This window comes from Bubalus bubalis, chromosome 4 (assembly GCF_019923935.1).
Source record: "Bubalus bubalis isolate 160015118507 breed Murrah chromosome 4, NDDB_SH_1, whole genome shotgun sequence".
NCBI classification, from domain to species: domain Eukaryota; kingdom Metazoa; phylum Chordata; class Mammalia; order Artiodactyla; family Bovidae; genus Bubalus; species Bubalus bubalis.
In genome coordinates, this window is record NC_059160.1 from 10647405 (window position 1) to 10668289 (window position 20885).

At 47.8% G+C, this 20885-nt stretch overlaps 1 protein-coding gene and 1 long non-coding RNA gene across 22 annotated transcripts in view; one reads left to right on the plus strand and one right to left on the minus strand.

The window, feature by feature from the left end:
* The window catches only part of MICAL3 (microtubule associated monooxygenase, calponin and LIM domain containing 3), a 156130-nt gene that overhangs the window by 3786 nt on the left and 131459 nt on the right, over nucleotides 1-20885 (plus strand). For 8 of the 21 annotated variants that reach the window (XM_006071407.4, XM_006071406.4, XM_006071409.4 and 5 more), the window contains exon 1: nucleotides 9701-9910. The exons of 1 other annotated variant lie outside the window; for it this stretch is intronic. The gene's annotated coding sequence lies outside the window, so the exon portion shown is untranslated. 12 more of the 21 variants (XM_044940894.2, XM_006071405.4, XM_006071398.4 and 9 more) reach the window with 8 other exon arrangements.
* LOC123333174 lies at nucleotides 9096-10518 on the minus strand. Its single transcript, XR_006550336.2, has 2 exons — nucleotides 10380-10518; nucleotides 9096-9484 (listed from the first exon to the last, which is right to left on the minus strand). It is a non-coding gene; the product is annotated as an uncharacterized LOC123333174 (long non-coding RNA).

Below are 20885 nucleotides of genomic sequence, written 5' to 3' on the forward strand. Positions count from 1 at the left end.
CTCATTAGTGGGTCATGAAATCAGTTTGGTGGGTCATGGCCGGCATTTTAGAAAGAAATAACGAGGGACTTCCCTGATGGTCTGGTGGCTAAGAGTCCACGCTCCCAGTGCAGGGGGCCTGGGTTTAATCCCTGGTCAGGGAACTAGATCCCACATACCACAACTAAGAGTTCTCACACTGCAACGAAAGATGCAGCATGCTGCAACTAAGGCCTGGTGCAGCCAAGTAAATAAATAATGATTTTTTTTTAAAGAAAGAAATAAGAAATTTATTCGGATGAGTAAATGAATAAGAAAAAATACACAGATAATGTTCCTCACTGACAGTAATCAAAAGTGAAGATCATAGCAACTCTGCTTTACTTCTTGCTAATGGGAGTAACAATTAAAAACATAGCCTCTAATGCTACTAAGTGTGCTGTAAAATTGTGCTTTTTACTGTGGGTTGCATGTAAATTGGTAAAATTTGGGAGGAATGCAACATGATACTAGGAAAAGCTATAAAAGTACTACACCCAGGAATTTTTCCCAATGAAGTTATTTAATAAAGATTTTTAAAATTCTAAATACATTAAAGGTATCCTTGACTGTGTTAGTTATAATAGAAAAAAAAATAGAAATAACTGAAATGTCCCCACATTAGAGGAACAGTTTAAAAATTTTGTGGTGTATCCGTATAATGGAATATTTTGTGTTTCAGTGAAAGCTTACATCCAGACACATACAGAGAGAAACAGGGAAAGACTTATAAAATGAAAAAGAGAATATAAACTAACAAGCACACCATGTTTGTAACTTTAAATAATCTGTGTGTCTGTGGAAGACAAATGTCTATGTGCAAGTTGCTAAAGTGATGGGTCATAGTTTTAAAAATTCATGTGCTGTTGAGTATAAAACTTTCAAGACTGGAAGGAATCAATGTACAGGAGAAGAAAAGAAATCCCAGAAATTATCTGGGTATTTGTTTTCTTGGCCCTAGAAACCAGAAAAATCACAAGAATCAAAATTACGTTGAATAACTTCATACTGTGTGGATTTTTTTTACTCGTTGTAAGCTAGTGTCAATTTTAGTAAATTCTTTGCTTATGGCAGATAGTTTGTGAATAGCTGTTGACTGATCTTTACACCTATGTGTGTGTGTATATATATATTTATAATTTAATTATTTATTTGGCTGCGCTGGGTCTTCGTTGCTTCTTGGGGCTACTCTCCGGTTGCAGTGTACAGGCTTCTCCTTGCAGTGGCTTGTCTTGTGGAGCACAGACTCTAGGGTGAGTGGGCTTCAGAAGTTGTGGCTCCCAAGCTCAGGAGCACTGGCTCAATAGCTGTGGCACATGGGCTTAGTTGCTTTATGATCTTCCGAGATCAGGGATCGAACCCTTGTTTCCTGCATTGGCAGATGGATGCTTTACCACTGAGCCACCAGGGAAACTCTGGTTGATCTTTTAGTTATATGTGCTATTTTATAATCACAGTCCTGGGAAAACTTTAATTTGTCTCTAAAGAAGCATCAGAAATCTTAGTGGAAATAGCACTCTGTCTTTAACTGTATTTTCTAAGGGAACTTTAATTTTTCCAGCGTAGGGAATACAACTTTGGGAACTTTCCCCCCATTCAAACAGTTATAAGAACAGTTTAAGTAAGTCACAGCCCTGAAGGGAGAGGTAAGATGTGTGATGGACAGAGGTCTGGGGAAACTTTGTTAGAAATCTGCCCAACGTGGACGTGTAAATGATTTATTTGAATTGGGACAGAGAGTAGGGAAAGAGGGGAAGCAGGGATCAGGTAGGTTCCAAACCAGAAACTTGGGATGCCTGTTCTCTGGAATTTTCAGACCAGCTGGCCTGGGGTCACCTTGCCTCTGAGTTTGCGGTGTAACCTCAATGTAAACATTTAGTGTCTCTGTGCTTCCATCATCCTCAAGAGGAATGAAAACTCGTGCTCTCTTCTTTCCAAAGGCATATTCGGTGGAAGGTTTAGGTTTTATGCATATTTATGTGCCCCTTGCACTCCTTTCTGGAGGGTGTCTGCATTTTCTTTTCTTTTTCCTGCATTCTCTGATAGGCCTTTCAGGAACAGAACACCAGGACACAAGAAGGGGATAGAGATGTAGGGGAGAGCCCCAAAGGGCAAGAGAAGAGAGAGACACAGAGAACATTGTACTTGGGTCGACTCAGAAGGCCAATATCAACTCTCAATAACTCTGTGAAGTGTTACTTTCTCCATTTTTCTGATTTGGAGAGGATTCCTGCTATTCAGAGACACTGATGTGATCAGGATTTTTCTGCAGAAACCAGGGTAGTGGGCTCGTTTTAGTCTCATGATGAAACCCGCACTCCTGTCGTGCCTCTAAGTCAGATGACTGGGGTTCACGTTCGAGTGTGGCACTCGTGAGCTCTGGGTCCCTGGGCAAGTCTTTTAACTTCTGTGAAGCTCAACTACCTTACATTAAAATAGGGATAATAATGACAAATGAGGTTGTTACAAGGGTTAGAACTTATACCTTTTGGGGGTTTTTGGTTTCCAGTAATGGAAGTAGGCTTTAGGGCTAACTTTGGGGAAGGGTGAGGACATTTACTGGAAGAATAGGAATTAGTTCACACAACGGAATGAAAAGTAAACAGCCAGGCCTCGGGAAGGATGAGAACCCAGGCAGCTAAGGGGCCCAAGAAAGTAGAGAGACACTGGTTTCCTTCTTTAGTGACTCGCGACTGGATGAATCAGCTCCGGTTATTTTCAGTGTGTGTGTCTCTGCTCAGCACTCAAATTCCAGGGGGAGAAGTCAGCCTGCCTGGCCTGGGCTGCCTCCAGAGCAGGGCACCGTGATCACATGGCCACCCACAAAAGAGGTTATAGGTGCCGTTACCCCGTGAGAGGGCCTGGACGCTGGGCTGGCAAAAGCCACAGACATCCACCCGGAGCCCTCCTCTGGGACGGCAGGCCCGGACCTGCGCACCACGGGGCCTCAGTGCTTTCCACGCACATCAGGCTGGGACACCCTGGAAGGCGGTATCGAACAGCACCCTGGGTGGACCCTCAAGTGCTCCTGCAGGAGGTGGGCCCACCACCCGGGAGAGCTGAGGCATCAACCCCCGGGGGCAGCTCTGCCCTGCCTGGTCCCAGCTCAAGGTCCAGGCAGGTGAGCAGGGGAGTGGTCAGGTGTCACCTGTCCCTACTCTTTCCTCAGGGCTTTCATGGTCAGGAAGTAAACATCTCCAGGAAATCAAGGTAACTTCTCCTCTAAATAAGGTTAGGGATGTCTGGCCCAAGGGGCCCAGACTACTTACAGGCTTCTCCTCGGCAGTTCTGCTGTAACATAATCTCCGAGGGTACTATGCTGAAATGTCTAGGCTGGGCTTCAGAGCAGGTGAGCTTTGGCTAAAGACCTGTGCTTGTGGGGGGAGCAGGACCTAGAGACCATAAGTCTAGAGGAAATATGGGGTGATATGGATGCTTTTCTGATTAACTTTCCCTTTTTTGGGGAGACTATTATGTTAAAATACAAAAGGAGGTTCCACAGTCCATTTTCTCCCAAAATGAAAGAGCACAAATAAGCCAAAGAAGGTAATTTCAAAGACTCCCCATCCCAAAACTCTCTTCACTGAGATGTTAGTATGTTCGTCTTTTCCCTCTCAAATTCCCTTTCTTCCTAACCCACCAACCTGCCTCCCCCTGGGGCAGTGAGATGGTCCTTGGGGAGGAACTCGGCTTGTTCTTTGCATGTGGGAACCAGGACAAGTTAAAAAGGTTCAACTCTTAAAACACCTTTCTCTCTCTCTCACTCTCTTTTGAGGGGCCACTCAGCCCCTTCTCCACAAAACCTCCCCTGACGTCTTGAATGGGCCCCTTCTCAGTCTCACAAGATAATACTTCCCACCTGGCAACGATCCTTTCCTATCTGAACCCAATTGTCAGCTCCTTGAGGGCAGATCCTAAGTCCTGTTTTGTTTTGTTTTGTTTTTTAACTTAAACGTTTATTTATTTATTCGGTTGTGCTGGGTCTTGGTTGAAGTGTGTGGGATCTAGTTCCCTGACCAGGGGTTGAACCCAGGCCTTCTGCATTGGGAGCACAGAGTCTTAGCCCCTGGACTGCCAAGGAAGTCCTAAGACTGGCTTGTTTTCAAATCAGTCTTCAGTGTAGAAGAGAAGCAGGACATCAAGCTTTTCAGACCCTCTTGTCTTCAGTAGGTCCACATGACAGCGGAGGTCGCCCAGGAATCAAATTGTACCACACCCTCCTGTTCTCCCCCTTGACTCTCATCCTACAGGTAGATGGCGGGCTTCTGAGTCCGTCCAAGGCAACCTGGAATCCTCAGGCTCCACGTAGCTTGGTTTTTCCTTGGTGGTACCTTGCATCAGAACACTCTTGGGGTCATGATGAACTGAACTAGTGGCAGTGACGTTGAGAACAATTGAATTGAATGGACTGAGTTCCTGCGGCACCACAGAATCCATCCACAGGCAGTGTTTCGGTCAGCATTCTTGGCTTGTGACAGAAAGCTGGCCAAAACTGGTTTAAGTGTTGTAAAGAAAGAGGGAAGGTATTGTTTTACACACAGGCTTCCCAAGAGACTTGAATTAGGGCTCACAGTTTTGACCTGACGTAGCTCCCCACTCCTGAGAAGGCAATGGCACCTCACTCCAGTGTTCTTGCCTGGAGAATCCCAGGGACGGGGGAGCCGTCTATGGGGTCGCACAGAGTTGGACACGACTGAAGCGACTTAGCAGCTGCAGCTCCCCTCTCACTTTCTCAACTCCTCTCCTTCTGGTGCAGGTTCAACCTCATGGCTCAGGATGGCTGCTAGCAGCTCCCAGAGCTTCCTGCATCCCATGTCAAGTCCAGAGCGGGGTTGGACTCAATCCTGACCAAACACAGCTGGGAGTGGGGGAGGGATAAGTTCTTCAGTGGGAAATTAGGATACTGACAGCTGGAGGGGAGAAGAGGCTGTGGAGAAAGTCACAAGACAAAAACAAAGCCAAGGGACCAGAAAGTTAGGCAGGAATTGAGAGTCATATTGGGTGGCTTGGCCACTCGAAATGGGGGATGGCTCGTTGTGGACTCGCCCCATCACAGAACTGGGTGTTGTTGAAGAAATGCAAATGATTTTCGTATTAGCCAGTACTAAATATAACTCAGAGGACTCATCTCCTTTTATAGCTAAAAAAGTTTCTATGTAAGGACTTGTTACCCATTTCAAAATTGTAATTTAGGGCATATGTGCTCTATTGAGCCATCTGTTCCACTACCTTCTTTACTGGTTCAGGTGCCATGGCCCTGAGCTTGTCTCGTCATTTGAGCAGATTTTACTCTTGATTTCTCTATCTGTTCTCAGGGATTCTGGAGAAGAGTGGTTGAATGGAGAGAAAAGGAAGCACTCATTTCACTATTCAATTCAGGGGACTTGGAAGGAAGGATACATATTTATCACCTTGATGGGTTAAACATACACCATGATAATCAAAACAACAAGATATTGTTTTTCATCTGTCAAATGGCAAGGATTACACAAGAGATGTCCAGGATTGGCGAGGGTTCAGAGAAATAGCCACATCTTAGATGGCTGGTGAGGATAGAACTGCTGTAAACTTTCTGAAAGGCCACTGGCAATATGTGTGAGACATTTAAAAAATGTGCATACGTTTTGACCAAGCAATTCCATGTCTAGAAATATATGCAGGACAGTGAGGGAGACATAGATGTAAGGAACAGACTTTTGGACTCCGTGGGAGAGGGCGAGGGTGGGATGATTTGGGAGAGTGCCATTGAAACATGTATATTACCATAAAATGGATGACCAGTGCAGGTTGCATGCATGAGGTGGGGCACTCAAAGTGGGTGATCTGGGAGAGCCCAGGGGATGGGGTGGGGAGCGAGGTGGGAGTGGGGTTCAGGACGGGGGAGACGTGTGCACCTGTGGCTGATTCATGTTGATGTGTGGCAGGGACTACTGCAATATTGTAAAGTGATTAGCTTCCATTTAAAATAAATTTAAAAAAAAGGAAAAAAAAGTGCATACATTTTGACCAAGCAATTCTATTTCTAGAAATATTAGGAAATAATCGTAAAAATATATAAACATTTACATATATGGATAATCCTTGAAGTTACATATAATAATGAAGAATTGAAAATAATCTTAATGCCTAAAAATAGAATTAAATAACTTAAGCTATAGCCATATGATGCAACCATTTAAAATCATCTTTTAGAATAATCTACATGGCATGGGAAAATTCCTGGTCTTGTTAAGGAGAAAGTATTAATAGATTACCAAGCAGTTTGATCAATTTTTATTTAAAAAAAGATATACGCATGTGGCCTTCCCTGGCAGTCCAGTGGTTAAGACTGCAGGGGGCATGGGTTGGATCCCTGGTTGGGGGCAGGGGAGATATATACAAAAAAGAAAATACACATGTACACACAAAAAAAGTATAGGAAAAAACATCAAAATTGTAACACTGATATGCTGGTAAGAGGAATGGCTAGATTTTATTATTTTTGTAATTTTCCCTATTAAACATTTTAAAATGATGGACATGTATTACTTTGGAAATCAGGAATTTTCCTTTTCTTAAAAGTGAGACAGACCACACCACAATTCTTTCAGTGGCCACAGTATGGATGGACATCATCCTGCCTTCTGTTTGGTTCATGTGCAGGTATTCCTGGGTGCCCTCAATCTCTCCACCTTCCTCCCCAACACAGGCCTTCTCCCCAGACCCCACCCCATGCTCCTCCTGCCCTGGGGCAGGAGCGGTCTAATGCCAGCTTGTATGTTTAGCTGGGGATAGAGTCCTGGTACCTGCTGATCTGATCCATTCCTCACCAAGGGGGTCTGATGTTTCCCACACTCATCTAATCAGTAGGAGCAGGCTTCCTGGACGATCCATCAGGATTACCTCAAACGGGTGCCCAAGAAATACTTGGATGCATAAATAAAACACCCAGATAAGCAGAGGCGTTTTAGAGCTCTCTGGGGATGGGAAAAGACAGAGGCACTATGGGAGTGAAAATTAACTGGATGGGTAAGGGCTGGATCAGGCAGACAGCAACTTGGAAATACTGACTCCAGGATGGCCGTGCTCAGCCTTCTCAATTGGTATCTAAAGTTTACTGGTTTCCCCGCCACTTTGCTGGCCTGCCCATCCCTGTGACGATTTCAGCAGTGTAAAGAGAATGAAATCGTGGGCCCAGCTTATTTTTCAAGCTGCGGCACCCCTGTCAGTGGAGCAGGATAGTTCACTCAATGGCAAATCAGGAAGTTCCCCGAATTAGAGTCAGCAACCCCACACAGGGAAGCCCCTTTGTCACGGGCATGGGTTGATTCTGTCTCCAGGCACCATAGGGAGTGGGACGCAGTTTTTGTTGCCCTTTTCTGTGGAATTTGCCAGATGTGTCAAAGCCATAATCTCATTGACGACATATGAACAATAAGCCAGTAAAGTGAAGTAGAAGGTGTTTCTCCCAGTTTACAGAAGTCCACTGAGAGCACTTGCTGTACCAGGCTTCTCTGTTCCATGGTGTGGGGTTTTTTTTGTTGTTGTTGTTGCTATTTTGTATTTCTTCCCCTATTGCTTATAAGGTTCTCTACTTGCTACATATGAAAAGTCTGTGTTCACTTAGGGAGCAGGGGTTGCAGGGGCCAGTCCACAACTTGGAAAACTAAATGCCTTATTCAACAGCGTTGTTACAGGAGGCAAGTGCATCAGTCCACTTGTAGCTTTGCCTATAACAAACTGCTCCTAACCTTCCTGACGTGACTGTTAGAGGCTGAAATATTACAGGTACAGGGATCAATGTAAAACACGATATAGGTGCATCACATTATCTTTTGTATGGAATGCAGTTGGTTCTGAAGAAATAGGAGATAGCCTTGCATTGTGGGGGATGTGAAGGTGGGCACTGTAGTTAGACCTCCACTGTGTGTGCCTTGCGCAAGTCAACTTCTCTAAGCCTGTCTGAGGCTGAAATGAAGTGATACATGCAAAGCACTTCCAAACAGTACCCAGTGTATTGGAAGCATTTATTAATGCTAAATGTAAGCAGCAGGAGCTGCTGCTGTAAATGAAGGAGAGAGGTAAATATGTCAATAAAAATTGCATAGTATAGGGCAGAAAATCAGGGTTTGGGGAACACAGAGTAGAAGTAGGAACTCTATAAACCAGAATCTTCTGTTCATCAGACTGGGAAGGCTTCATGGAGGAACTTGACTTTCTTGAACTCTGCCTTATAGTTGGAAGATGAGTTGTCTGGGTGGGGAGTGGAGCTACTAAGGGTACCCCAGACACCTGATACAACTTGGAAGAGGATTGAGGGGTGTAGGGAGGTTGAAAAGCTTTGGGACTTCCCTGGTGGTCCAGTGGTTAAGGCTTCAGGCTCCCAGTGCAAGGGGCCTGGGTTCTATCCTAGCCAGGGAGCTAGATTCCACGTGCGGCAACTTAAGATCCCTGGTGCTGCAGCTAAGACCTGGCACAGTCAAATTAAAGAGTTCTGAAAGAAGAAAGTGGAACTGTCAGGAGGGTTGTTACCAAAGTGCCGGCCTGCTGCCCGTGTAAACCTCTAAAACAGAGTAGGTGGGACCCTTTCAGGATGCTTTCAAGTCTTGAATTTGACAGGCAGGGAGACTGAGAGCTCACTGTCCTTGTAGAATTAAATGGCTGCCACAGACCTGAGGTAGTGACCAGCACTTTGGCAATTCTGATGAGGCCTGACCAGCAAGACCTGTTGCTGAAGCCAGGGGCTCTGGACAGTTCAACAGGCAAACGAATTATTAACTGAGGTGTTGTCTGATTATGTGGAGGAAGAGAGAAGATGAGGAGGTGACTCTCAGTAGAGTCAAATTAGAGTAGAAATTATTGGGCAAAGTGTGGCCCTCCACATATGAAAAGAACGCTCTGCTTTCAGAGAGGGAGTCAGAAAGGATATTGACTGCCTTCACAAAAGCTGGGGTTAATACTGTCTGAACAAAGGAACTGGTGTCAACTTTCAATCAAAGTTCTTTAGCTGATGTCCCAAATTGAAGAACATATGTAAATATTGCTAATCCCAAGCCAAGGATTATAGACTTGCAAAGTATGAGAAGGACTACGAGAGATCAATTCTACTCCAATATCCTTATTGGATTAGATGAGACAACTGACAACGGGACGGGGGAAAGGCACACGCAGATATCTTCTTCAGTTCTCTCCATATTTTCTTTTCGTTCTCTTAACTCCAAAATTTGAGAATCCCCAATCTCTTTGTTTCCTGTCTGGATTGGATCAGATAGAAAATTCCATTTGTGTTGTGCGGCGGCTACAGAGCGCAACAAATAACGTGCCCTTTAATCGCATCCTCTCTCCTCCCTTTCTGGCCGGCTTTGAAGTGCCCACCATGCTTTTCCATTGGTCATTTCGTGCGGTTCCTCGCCCCCGTCCAAGGTTCTCAACCAATCAGCTTCTCCCTGGTCCCTCGGGGCGGGCTTTGAGGAATATACCACTGAAGCTGCGGGGGGAGTGGAGAGAAGGAAGGGTGTGGAGGCGGCCCTCTCTTTTACCTTCTGCATAGAACCATGAGCTTCTGGCAAAGTCTGAGCCAGCGGGTCGCGCCGGCGTCCCTGGGGACGGGCGGCAGAGCGGGTTCCGGAGGCGCGCTGAGGTCAGCGCCCCGAGGCCGGGGTCCGGTGGTCGCGCCCCAGGGGCCGCAGCCCCGCCCTCCCATGTGCCCGCCCCACCCGGCGGCAGCGCCGCTACCACAGCAGCAGCCGCGGTGCTGCTCGCGCTGGACGCCGACTGCTGAGGGGGCGGCTGCGGGGCTGAGGCGCCGGCCCGAGCGGGAGTCGCCGCGGGGCTAGGCCGCCGGACGCCACGGCCGAGGGTCTGGACTGTGGGCTGCGGCCGGGACGCTGGCGCAGCGCGGCATGAGGCGGAGGTGAGACGGGCTCCGGACCTGGCCCGGGACCCGCGCGGGCCGGGCGCCTCCCTCTGGCCGCCGCTGCAGCCCCGGAGCGGACGGCAGGCCCGGGTCTGGGGCCGCGGGCGGCGGGCGGGAGGCTGGACGTACTTGCCAGGAGCGCCGCCGAGGCCGGGCACGAGGGGCCCCGCGAGCGGACGCGCAGCTGAGGAGTCGCGCCGGAGAAGGAGGGCGCGGCGGGACCTCGACTCCCTCATTCCTGCGGTGGCCCTCTGTCCCCTCAGGTCCCCACGTGTCTCCCCTTCCTCCGTGCCCCTCATCTCCCCTCTCCCCCCATGTTCTTCGTCCCCTTGTCTCCTTGTGCTCCCATTCCCCCGTGTCCCCCCCCCCCCCAACCCCCGGGTGCCCCCATCCCCCATGTGCCCCGTGTCCCCCGTCCCCTGAGGCTCATGGACCGCCCTAGTCTCCCGACTCCCCGCAGACTCACTTGAAGGAAGGCGTCTGCAGCCCCGCACACAGCCTGTGAGCTCTAAGGTGGCGGCTGTTTACCGCAGGCATCGGTTACGGTGACATCAGTGCTTAGTGCTGAGAAATGCAAGCCAGTTGTGAGCAGTGTTTTCCTCGAGGCTTACACCTTCTCATTTTCTGGGACGTGGATGGGGAGATGGCGTTTAAACTTGGCGAGTCCCATCTGACAGTCTGCCTGGGAGACAGCCGTTTGGATCGTACCCCGGGGGTGCGGGTGAGGTGCGATGGGTTTTGCAGTGAGCACGACCTTCCGCGTCTGCGCTGGGCTGGCTGGGAGGCCCTGCCCTCCTTACCTGGCCACGCAGATGGCAGCTCCTGGTGCTGGCTCTCCTCCGAGCACCTCTGTAAAGGGCCCTCCACAGGCTTGTATACACGTCTTACTTCATTGTCAAGTGGACTTGGTCAGAAACTTGGCTCAGGTTGTTGTGGCCCTAGAGTGAATTCTCCTTGTGTTCCAGGATTTTAAATTGTTTTTACTTTTTGGATAGGATACTAAACACCATGGCTTAATTCCAGAATTATAGGGAAAACAGGGTTTAGATGGTCCTCTTGAAAAGAATCTGCAGGAACTTAGACCTGGTTCCTAGCCAAGCTGCCTTTTTGTGTTCACGATGCTAGCCTTTGAAATGTCTAGAACTTGACTGCTAGATTACGAGGTCCCCCCACCCCACACCTGGTATGGTTCAGGTGATCATGGTGTTTCTAGGTGTGGGGCAGAAAATGGGCTCTAGAGTAATGTGTACCAAATATTCTGTGCAAGTATACCTAGCACATAGTAAGTATTTAATAACCATAAGTAATTTTTTTTTCTTTCTTGTTTGAGTTTGGGAGACCTGTGGATGATGAAATTGGATACAGCTTTGTTTGCATGTTCCCTTTTTAAGACTATCCCTGCAATTCCCCCACTCTTCTTCCCATCCCAACCTCTAGCTCTCACACCAAAATTTTTATGGTCCGTTAAAAAGGAAACTCAGACCTCTGAACCTTGAAGTAAATATCAAACAAGAAACAATTGAGCTCTTCCTTCCAGCTCACATGTGCTTTTTTTTTTCAGAAAGGATGGTACGCACCGTAGATGAGATCTTACTCGCTCAGCACAGGAGAATAAAGGGTCAGAGTGGACCCTTTCTTGGGTCTGTTGAAAATTCCTGTGGGTAAGGATTTTGGTTGCTGTTGGTTTAACCTGTCCAGGTGGAACCATAAGCCTTTCCTAATTTCTGCTGGCACTGGCATCTAAGAAATGGCCTGGGTGGATGACACCTGACCAGCAAACAGGGCACACTCCTGGATTTGATGGCTGTACCTCTGAACTGGGCTTTGCAGGGAGCAGCCATGTACTGCCTCCTACTGTACCAGGCTCATTATGACCAGATTAAAAGGCTATCAGAACTAATGTTCTTGAAAGCCTGAGTAACATCGGTGGTTTATGTATGTCCCGTTATACTGGATGTGACGTTTCAGTAATAATCATACTCTGGATTTCCTTACTGCTTTTCTTTGAGGAAGTGAAAGCTTTTTTATCGCCTGTTATCTCACTGATTCTTTTTTGTCCAAGGTCATCAGGTTTAGTGCAGTATATTATTTCCCACTTTATGGATAAAGAAATGGGGGGGACATGATTTGTTCTAAGTTGTGAGTTGATGGCTAAGTTGGACTTCGATTTTTCCTTCCTATGGAATTTCACTAATACTTTCATAAGGGAAAAAACCCTCTTTTTTGAAACATGGAAGACTTAAAGATACCAAACCATTATGCTTTTCAGATTACTAGACAGCTGAGAATAGTTGACATTTGTTGGGTGCTTATGTGTGCCAGGCGCTTCACGTACATCACCTCATTTGTTCCCCACGACAGTCTACAAGGTAGGACATGTTATTTTCCCTGGTTTTACAGTTGATGAACTAGGGTTTGGTGAGATGGAGGTCAAGGCAGTGATAAGGCAGGTCAGGCCTCAAAGCTGGGCTGATTCTCAAGTGTGTGCTTCTAACCTCCCTGGGTGTTAGTGGAGACGGGGAGCAGACAGCAGAGCCCCTGACACCTGTTGCCGCTGCTTGCCTGGCTCTGATGGGCTGTGCTTGTACAGGGGTTTCATTTTTCATTGAAGTAGAATAGTGGAAAAGATTCTGGACTATTCCTGGGCCAGAAGCATTCTTTAGCCAGGTCATTACTTAAGAAAAAAATAAGAGTTGAAAAAATATCTGTATTTGGAGAGTGTGAAATGTTTTATGAGGCCAGATGGGGAACATAGAGAGGGAGACAATTGAAATGGTTTGTGGACGAAAGAAATGTGTGATATTCTAACTCAGGTAACTCCTTTAGTACCCAGGCTTTTAAACTTAAGCTGCAGGTTGAAATTGTAAACCTGGAGGCCTGGCACTTGGGCTAAAATCTGTGCAGTAAATAGACTCTCAGTTTCTACTTTAGGTGGCAGAGTTGAAAATCTGATTCCTTTTTGGTTTCTAACTTCTACAAATAATGTGGTACACTGGGAGTGGTGGGGATATTGTTCAGAAATTTACCTAAACTCTCTTTGGGCTTTCCCTTGCCTCCATGCACCCTTCTGTCACCTTTGGTTCCACTTTTCAGAATTCAGCTCTGATCCTGTGGAGTGGGTGGTGGAGGGGACAGAACAACATCTCTTCCTTCTGGGGCTCAGCTGCACGTGACTTGCTGTTTTCTTGGTGTGGGCTTTAACTGTCTTCTGGTGTTAAGGCTTATTATGATAATCAAGAAACTGGGGAGGGAGGACAGGGCAACTCTTGCCCTAAAAACTCTGCAGTTCATTCACTTTTTGTCAGTGTCAGTCTTCACAGAGAAGAAAAAAATCACCACAATTAAAAAAAAAAAGGAATAAAGTGGTAATAATCAGATTAAAGAAGGGAGAAGTAGGATTGTTGGTTTGAACCCTGGAGGAAGGTGGAAGAGGAAAGGCAGGCGCGTCTGCTAAGTGGTCAGTCCTCAGAGGTGCCTCCTCACTGTCTGTGGAGAGGAGGAAAGAGCAGGCGTGTGTGTGTGTGTGTGTTTGGCTGAAGGCCAGGAGAGGTCTTCTTGTGTTAGGCCGGTCTACAGAGGTCTGTTTAACCGTGTATCTAGGGATGGATCTGGTCTGGTGGACTCTGGAAGGAGGGGAGCAGCATTCCGTCAGGTGGTTGACTAGTAGCTTTATTGATTTTTTTCTTACTATCTTGAAACAGCTAACTACACAAAAGGCAACGTGGAACTTCGGTTGGTCTGGCTTTGTCCTTTCTCTTCCCCTGCCTCTTTTCTGTTGCTACACGTCAGCATTGGAGCTTGAAGACAGGGGCAGAGCAGCCCAGAGGTAGGACCGGGGTGGACGATACTTCTCTAACCCGTCACCCCCTGGGTTATGACAACACACCGCCGCAGGCTGTCCCGGCCTACAGAATGCCCACTTACGAGGGCCCCTGCGACACCCCTCCCTGCCTTCCCTCACTTTACTCCCTCCAGCTGCCTTGTGATTGAGTCGTTGGGGCTTGTGAGTGGGAGAGGAGGAGAAGTGGGTAAGCAGTGTCTCGATGGTGGTCTCTGCAGGAGCGCATGGAGGAGGGTGGCTGTGTGCTGGGCCTGTTCTGAGTGGCTGCTCGGTGGGGGCGGCACACTCAGTCCTCATGGCACCCCTGTCTACTGCACGAGGACCCTGAGGCGGAGAGCTCAGCGATGGCCCCGTTGGGAACAGTGGGCTCAGCTTCAAACTCAGGCGTTCGGGTCCACAGCTGTGCTGTCACTGACCAGTCAAAGGTGACTGACTGGGGTGGACTCACCTCCTTTCTGGTGGCCACCCTTTCTCTCTTCCAACCATCCCTGCACTGTTCCACATTGTCCTTCTCTTCACTTTTGCATTATCTGCTTGAAGTGGTCTATGAGAGGTGCATTTAGATTAAACTGATGTATTCTGTCAAAACGGGCAGAGTTGGAGGAGATAGCTTTGAAGCATCCAGAGAGGAACACCTGTGGGTGCCCCAGAAGGTACACTTAGCACAGTGTAGGGTCTTCAGGGACCTCGGGCTGGGCCATGGGATCTGGAAAGAGTGTTGATTACAAGTCTGCTCCCTGAAAAGCTTAGGAAACCTGTCCCCTTCCCTCCTGTACTTTTCTGCCTAGCGTGGGTTTCTGATTCCTAAAACCAAGAACTCATGCAAACCCTATCATTGTCCTAGCTCAACTACTTTATGGATGATTTTTATTTTATTCTGTTTTTAAACGAACTAGTGTGGGATCCTAACCACTGTTTGGAACAGAACCTTTTACCCAGTTTGGTCATGCCTGGTCAGAGTCATTTGTTTCCCTATGAAAAACGAATAGGAAGTATTTGAACTCGTGACATGGACCTGTTTCAGTTTGTTTCCAAAGCAGAGAGGCTCGTCTCAAAACCAGACTTGCATAGGTAGGGGAAAAAACAACCTTCTGCCTTTGGCATTTTAAGCACCTTTCAGTTCAGTTCAGTTCAGTCGCTCAGTCGTGTCCGACTCTTTGCAACCCCACGAATCGCAGCACGCCAGGCTTGCCTGTCCATTACCAACTCCCAGAGTTCACTCAGACTCACGTCCATCGAGTCAGTGATGCCATCCATACCATAAGCAATTATATAGGATCAGCTATCACCCAGTGAGTCTTATTGTGGGCCAGACACTGCCAAGCACCTGTGAGCACACACCACTTCTAGTCTCCTGCTTCCCATTCGGGAAACTTCCAGAGAGGCTGAGGTCCAGAACCGTAGATACTCTGCAGAGGCCGGATGACTGCAGATCCTGTGCATTTAATCACCTTGCTGTGAGGTGATGTGTGGAGGGAGCAAAAAGAAGAGGAAGCAAGGAAGAAAAGGACAGTAAAGGGCAGGGGAGAGAGATTGGTGAGATGGCAGCATGGCTGGGCCTCCAGGGCTCACTGGACTCGGTGTGCCTCAGTGGGCTGAGCAGACCCAGAGATGCTGCCGCCTGGACCACCCTCAGGGAGCCTGGGGACAGAGGGCCCAGAATCTGAGAGCTTTGACTTCATGCTGGGGCTTCTTCTTAGCATGTGATTATGGAGCAACTACTGTATGTAAGGTGAGTGCTGGACAATAAGATGCTGTTTGCCTGCAAGCAGCCTGGAGCGGGGGTGGGGGTGGGGGTGAGGGTGTGGGTGGGGAGAGTAGGCACAGATGCAGAAGACTATAACGTGTTGTGATTCGCGACTCCACTGGCCAGAGAGCCCTGAACATGGAGTGGTAAGAAAATTTATATTGTCAGGCAAAGTATTTTTTTATCCATTTGGTTTTGTTAATTTTGTGCAGGTAAGATTGAGAATTTCTAGAATTTACCCCCATGGCTATTGTTTCAGTAATGTTTGTATATTTGCAAACAGAGGATCTCTTTGCCTCTGCTCTCTGAGGTCCAAGTAGGCAGCTTGGTTGCAGGAAAGGCCAGGCCCACCTCCTCTTCCTGCCGGCTGCCCTTCAGCTCAATGCCACTGCCATTTGTGGCCTGTGCTGCTTGCATTGGAGGTGCCAGGCTCCAGGCTGCCATTTCCCTGGTGCTCTGATGGGTGGGAGCAAACCTGAGCAGGAGGCGCTTAACCGATGCTTTGGGAATTAGATCAGGCCACGTTATCGAACCTCGGAACTCCATGGTCACCTTGTGCTGGTACCCGCCAGCTCTCCCACTCCTTCCTTGAGTATCTCTTTGTCATATGCTGTATTTGGAAGCTGATCTATCATGGAAAAGGCCTGTTAGAACTTCTTGCTGGATATGCTCCGTGAGATACGGTTTTTGCTTATGTTTAACCTTTTATTTAATAAGACCTTTGGATCATGTATCAGAAATGTATCAGATAGAAATTGCTGCCTCTCCTGGAAATGGTTAAGCATCTTCCCCTTTGCTTCCTGCTGTGTTACTTGAGTTGGCTCCATTTGGTAATAACATTTAGGACCCTTTCACATGTTGCTAATGAAACTCCCTGTGTCCAGGACCAGTGACCTCAGAGAAGGGTCCATTAGCTTAAAAATATCCTTGCTTCAAGCAAAGTTGGTGTATGAAAATGTGGAGTGACCTCCAAAGTATAATTGTGTGTGTCTGTATTTCTTGAATTCTCCATAGGCTAGGAGTTTTGCAACTGAATCCCTTCTTGAGAAATTCAGAACTTTGCTTTTCTGTATCAGCTTCTCCTGATAAGTCTCCTCTTCCACTCTTGGTGGAAGTGGCTCCCCGTCATCTTTACCTGCCTTGCCCTCTCCATGCCCACATAGGTGCAGCCTCAGAGCTGTACTCGGTCCTGGGCCCTGCCTCTGCGGGCCTCCAGGCGCTGTCCTGGCTGTGGTCAGGGCGTGTCCTGGCAGCGCCTGGCCGGCCAGCCTCTCCCCATGCAGAATTCATTGGCACCCCGGGGCCATGGACCGTCTACCCCTGTGCTACCTCCCTTGCTCTGGATGCAGTTGCTCTCCTGTGCTTGTTTCCAGGCTGCTTCTGCAGGCTTTTATGAAGCCAGATGCGTGGGCATAGGTCCAGCCAGGCAGGAAAACCCAGGGTAGGGTAGAGGTTATTCCCTGGTAGGACATAGAGGACGGTAAGGGGTTTGGCTTAAAACCTTGCTTGTGTTGAGGTATGGGAAAGGTGGGAAGGGAACTAATTTATCAGGAGTGTGCTTTATCAGTACACTGTATGACAAGACGTCCTTTAGGCCTTACAAGAGTCTTTCATATATGATGCCCACCCAACCAACTGGTTAGGAACCATGAGGCTCAGTGAGGTTAGGTGGCTTGCCTGAGATCTCTTAGCTGGTGAAGGATGGTGCCAGATTAAATTAAAACCCAGAATGTGGGATTGAGTCTCTGTTTTTTTGGTTTGTGCCTGTGCTTCATGATCTTCTAGCTCCGCTTCGTTACATCTAGGTTTCATGGATTGCCTGAATAATCTTACCTGAGAAAGAAATCCAAAGGAAGAGGAAAAGAAAGGAGTGACATTTTCCTGGATTCCATGTCTCTGTAAAGGAAAAAATGTTGCCACCATTCCAGTTCTACAAGGATCAAGGCATTAGTCACTGCAGTTGCCCCCGGACAGTGCAGCTTGAGAGGAATTCACAGTGGAGACAAACCAGCATTCTGTGCTTTGGGCATGCTGAGCCCTGGATAGTGAAGATAGCTTGGATACTGAGGCAGAATTTCAGTGAGCCCAGATTCCTGCATCTTCTTGTACGTAGAAAAGCACTAAAATCATTAACTTGAGATGTCTATTCTTTGTAAGTAGTAGTAATCTCTTTATACTTGACTACATGTTTTTCTCAGCAAAAACGTTCATACGTATCCTGGCTCCTTCCTTTCTCCTTTGGAGCAGTCCCTCTGAGCTATCTGAGAGGCTGTCCCCTGGGCTACAGTCCTCAGAAAGGTTCCCAGGTGAACGTGACACACACCCTCTCTCTCACAAACACACTCTCTCTCACACACATGACTTCTCTCTCCACATACACTCTCTCGCACACATACTTGCACACACATATCTTCTCTCTCATACACACACACACACACCTCTTTTTCTGTCATATACACCCTCTCTCTCACATACTCTCACACACACTATACCTCACACACATACCTTCTCTCTCCATACACACATATACACTCTCATACACACACTCCTTTTTCTCTCATATACACTCTTTCTCACACACACTCTCACACACATACCTTCTCTCTCACACACACTTGTACACATACCCTCTCTCACATACGTATCTTCTCTCTCACACACACACACCTTTCTCTTACACACACACACACTCCCTTTCTGTCTCATTACATCCTCTCACACACATACTATCTCTCACACACATACCTTCTCTCTCACACAAACTCTTGCACACACACACACCCCTTTCTCTTACATACTCTCTCTCACACACACACACCCTTTCTGTCTCATTACACCCTCTCACACACTATCTCTCACACACATACCTTCTCTCTCACACAAACTCGCACACATACTCTCTCGCACACACACACACACCCCTTTCTTTCTTTTATACACCCTGTCTCTCACACACAATCTCTCATACTCATACCTACTCTCTCTCACACACACATACACCCTCTCTCACACATCCTCTCTCTCTGCCACACACTATCTCTCTCATTCACACTCACACACACACCCTCTCAGAGACACCCCCCCCCCCCCAATCACACACACACCCTCTTTCTGTCTCTCACACACACCCCCTCCAAAATGTATAGCAGTAAGGAGCTTGAACTCTGGAACTCCTTGTGCATCATGTACTAGGGTATGTGGCCTTGTATGTGTGTTTTAACCCCCTTGGGCCTCGGCGTCTCCGTCTGTGCGATGACATGGCAGTCGTCAGTGCTTGGTGCGGCTGTGAGCACTGAGAATCCTGCCGACACTTGGTAAGCCGCCGTGAACGCCACGCGTGGAGCTGGTACTGCGGCTGACTGAAGGGGCCGTCTCGGGTGAGGCTGGCTGGCCCCGCACTTACCCATGTGAAGCACCCAGATGCCACCCAGCCGCACTCTCAGTCTCAATGCCCCCTGCTGCATCCTTGGTTCTGCCTTGCTTTTCCTGTTAGCATCTCTTTGGACTTCCTGGAGTAATTTGTTCATGACTTTGTCATCTGCTGGGCCCCTTCTCTGCATGTTGTCCTGCACTGGGTACCAGGCAGGGCCCAAGTTCCAGGGGCATTCGACGTCCCTGCTTCAGAAGAGACAGCTGGGTGAAGGGAGAAGAACGGCAGTGAGATGCCAGTCAGCACAGGCAGACACCTCCGGCCTTTGGGGAGGATGAGCACAGGCACTTGCCATTGAGCTCTTACGTGCACAGCGCTGGTGTAGACACTTCGCACGCCTCCTCAGCCCTGCATTCCAGATGCTGCTCTCGCCCTGCTCCTCAGATGAAGACGGATACCCGGAGTCTTGGCCAAGGGCACACAAATGAGGGGAGGCTGGCATTTGGACCCTCGTCTGCTGACGCGTGGGCCTGTGTGGGCTGCGTCTCAGCCCCCTTGCGGTGCAGGGGTGCCTGGAACGAGAGACAATGTGGTGCACCTGGGGCTCGGCAGCGAGGAGGCCCGCCTGGCAGAGTCGGAGCTGAGCTCAGTGTGTATGGGCCTCGGAGCCCCGTTTGGTTTGGGTGTTGGGAGATGAGTGAGACGTTCCTCGCCCTCTGGAATCTTCTGTAGCTGTGGAGACAGACACACAAATAGATGCTTGCAGTGTAGTGTGGTGGGAACTGTGATGAGGGTAAGTATAGGGTGCTGGGGAGCAGAGGAGAGGAAACTGGGAGATGCTCTTTCCCAGGGTCTTAAGAGGCAAGTTAACGGTGAGTGTGCCATTGAAGGCAATAAGAATTTTCTTTTGTTTGTTCCTTTTTTTAAAAAATTTTTGTTGGCATATAGTTGACTTACGATGCTGTGAGTCAGTTACACACATACATATATCCACTTTTTTATTTTAGATTGTTTTCCCATTAGGCCATTACAGAGTACTGAGTAGAGTTCCTGTGCTATATATAGTAAGTCCTTATTTAGTTATCTATTTTATATATATTAACGTGTGTATGTCAATCCTGATCTCCCTTTTATCCCTCCATACCTTCCCCCTGGTAACCATAAGATTGTTTTCTACATCTTTAACTCTGTTTCTTTTTTGTGAATAAGTTCATTTGTACCTGGATTTTTAGATTCCACATATAAGCAATATCAGATGATATTTGTCTTCCTGTGTCTGACTTTACTCAGTATGACAAAGAAGAGTTTTCTGAAAGGCAGAGGACAACATGAGCAAAAAGGCATGGCACTGTGGGCTCTTACTCAAAGCAGGTTTGTTCACCTGGTCTGATGAACGCCAGGAAGCACTGGCATTTATAATCAGTTAGTTTATCAGAGGCTTGTGGACACAGAGCAGCAGCACAGAAGCTGTGTTTTATGTTGATTAACCTGGTGGAGTGGGGCAAGGTGAAAGTTGGCCAAGACCAGCTATTGGAGAAGTTGGCAGGTTTTTCTCTGTAAGGGCCAGAAAGTAAATATTTTCTGTGTCAGTGGGCCATAGAATAGCTGATGCACCACGCGGCTGCTGTTACAGGTAGGAAAGCAGATAATTGGTAAATGAATGGGTGTGGCTGTGTGCCAGTAAAGCTTTTATGCCCCACCCCCCAAGTTTGAGTTCACATGTCACAAAATAGTTATCTGTCGATTTTTTCTCCAACCATTAAAAAAAATGTAAAAGTCCTTCACTTGCAGGTTGGATTTGGCCCATAGGTCATGATAATATGTGAATGACCAACTAGAACAGGATGTTGGCGATGGAGATAGGCAGGGACTTGATGCCAGAGACATTTTGGAAAGGAGACCCTGATTAGATGGAGGAGATAGGGAGGGGGAGACACCCAGGTAGCACTGTAGTGTCAGGTTTCGTGTCTTCCCAGCCCCTCTTCTGGTAAAACTGGTCTTACTTTCCATGCGC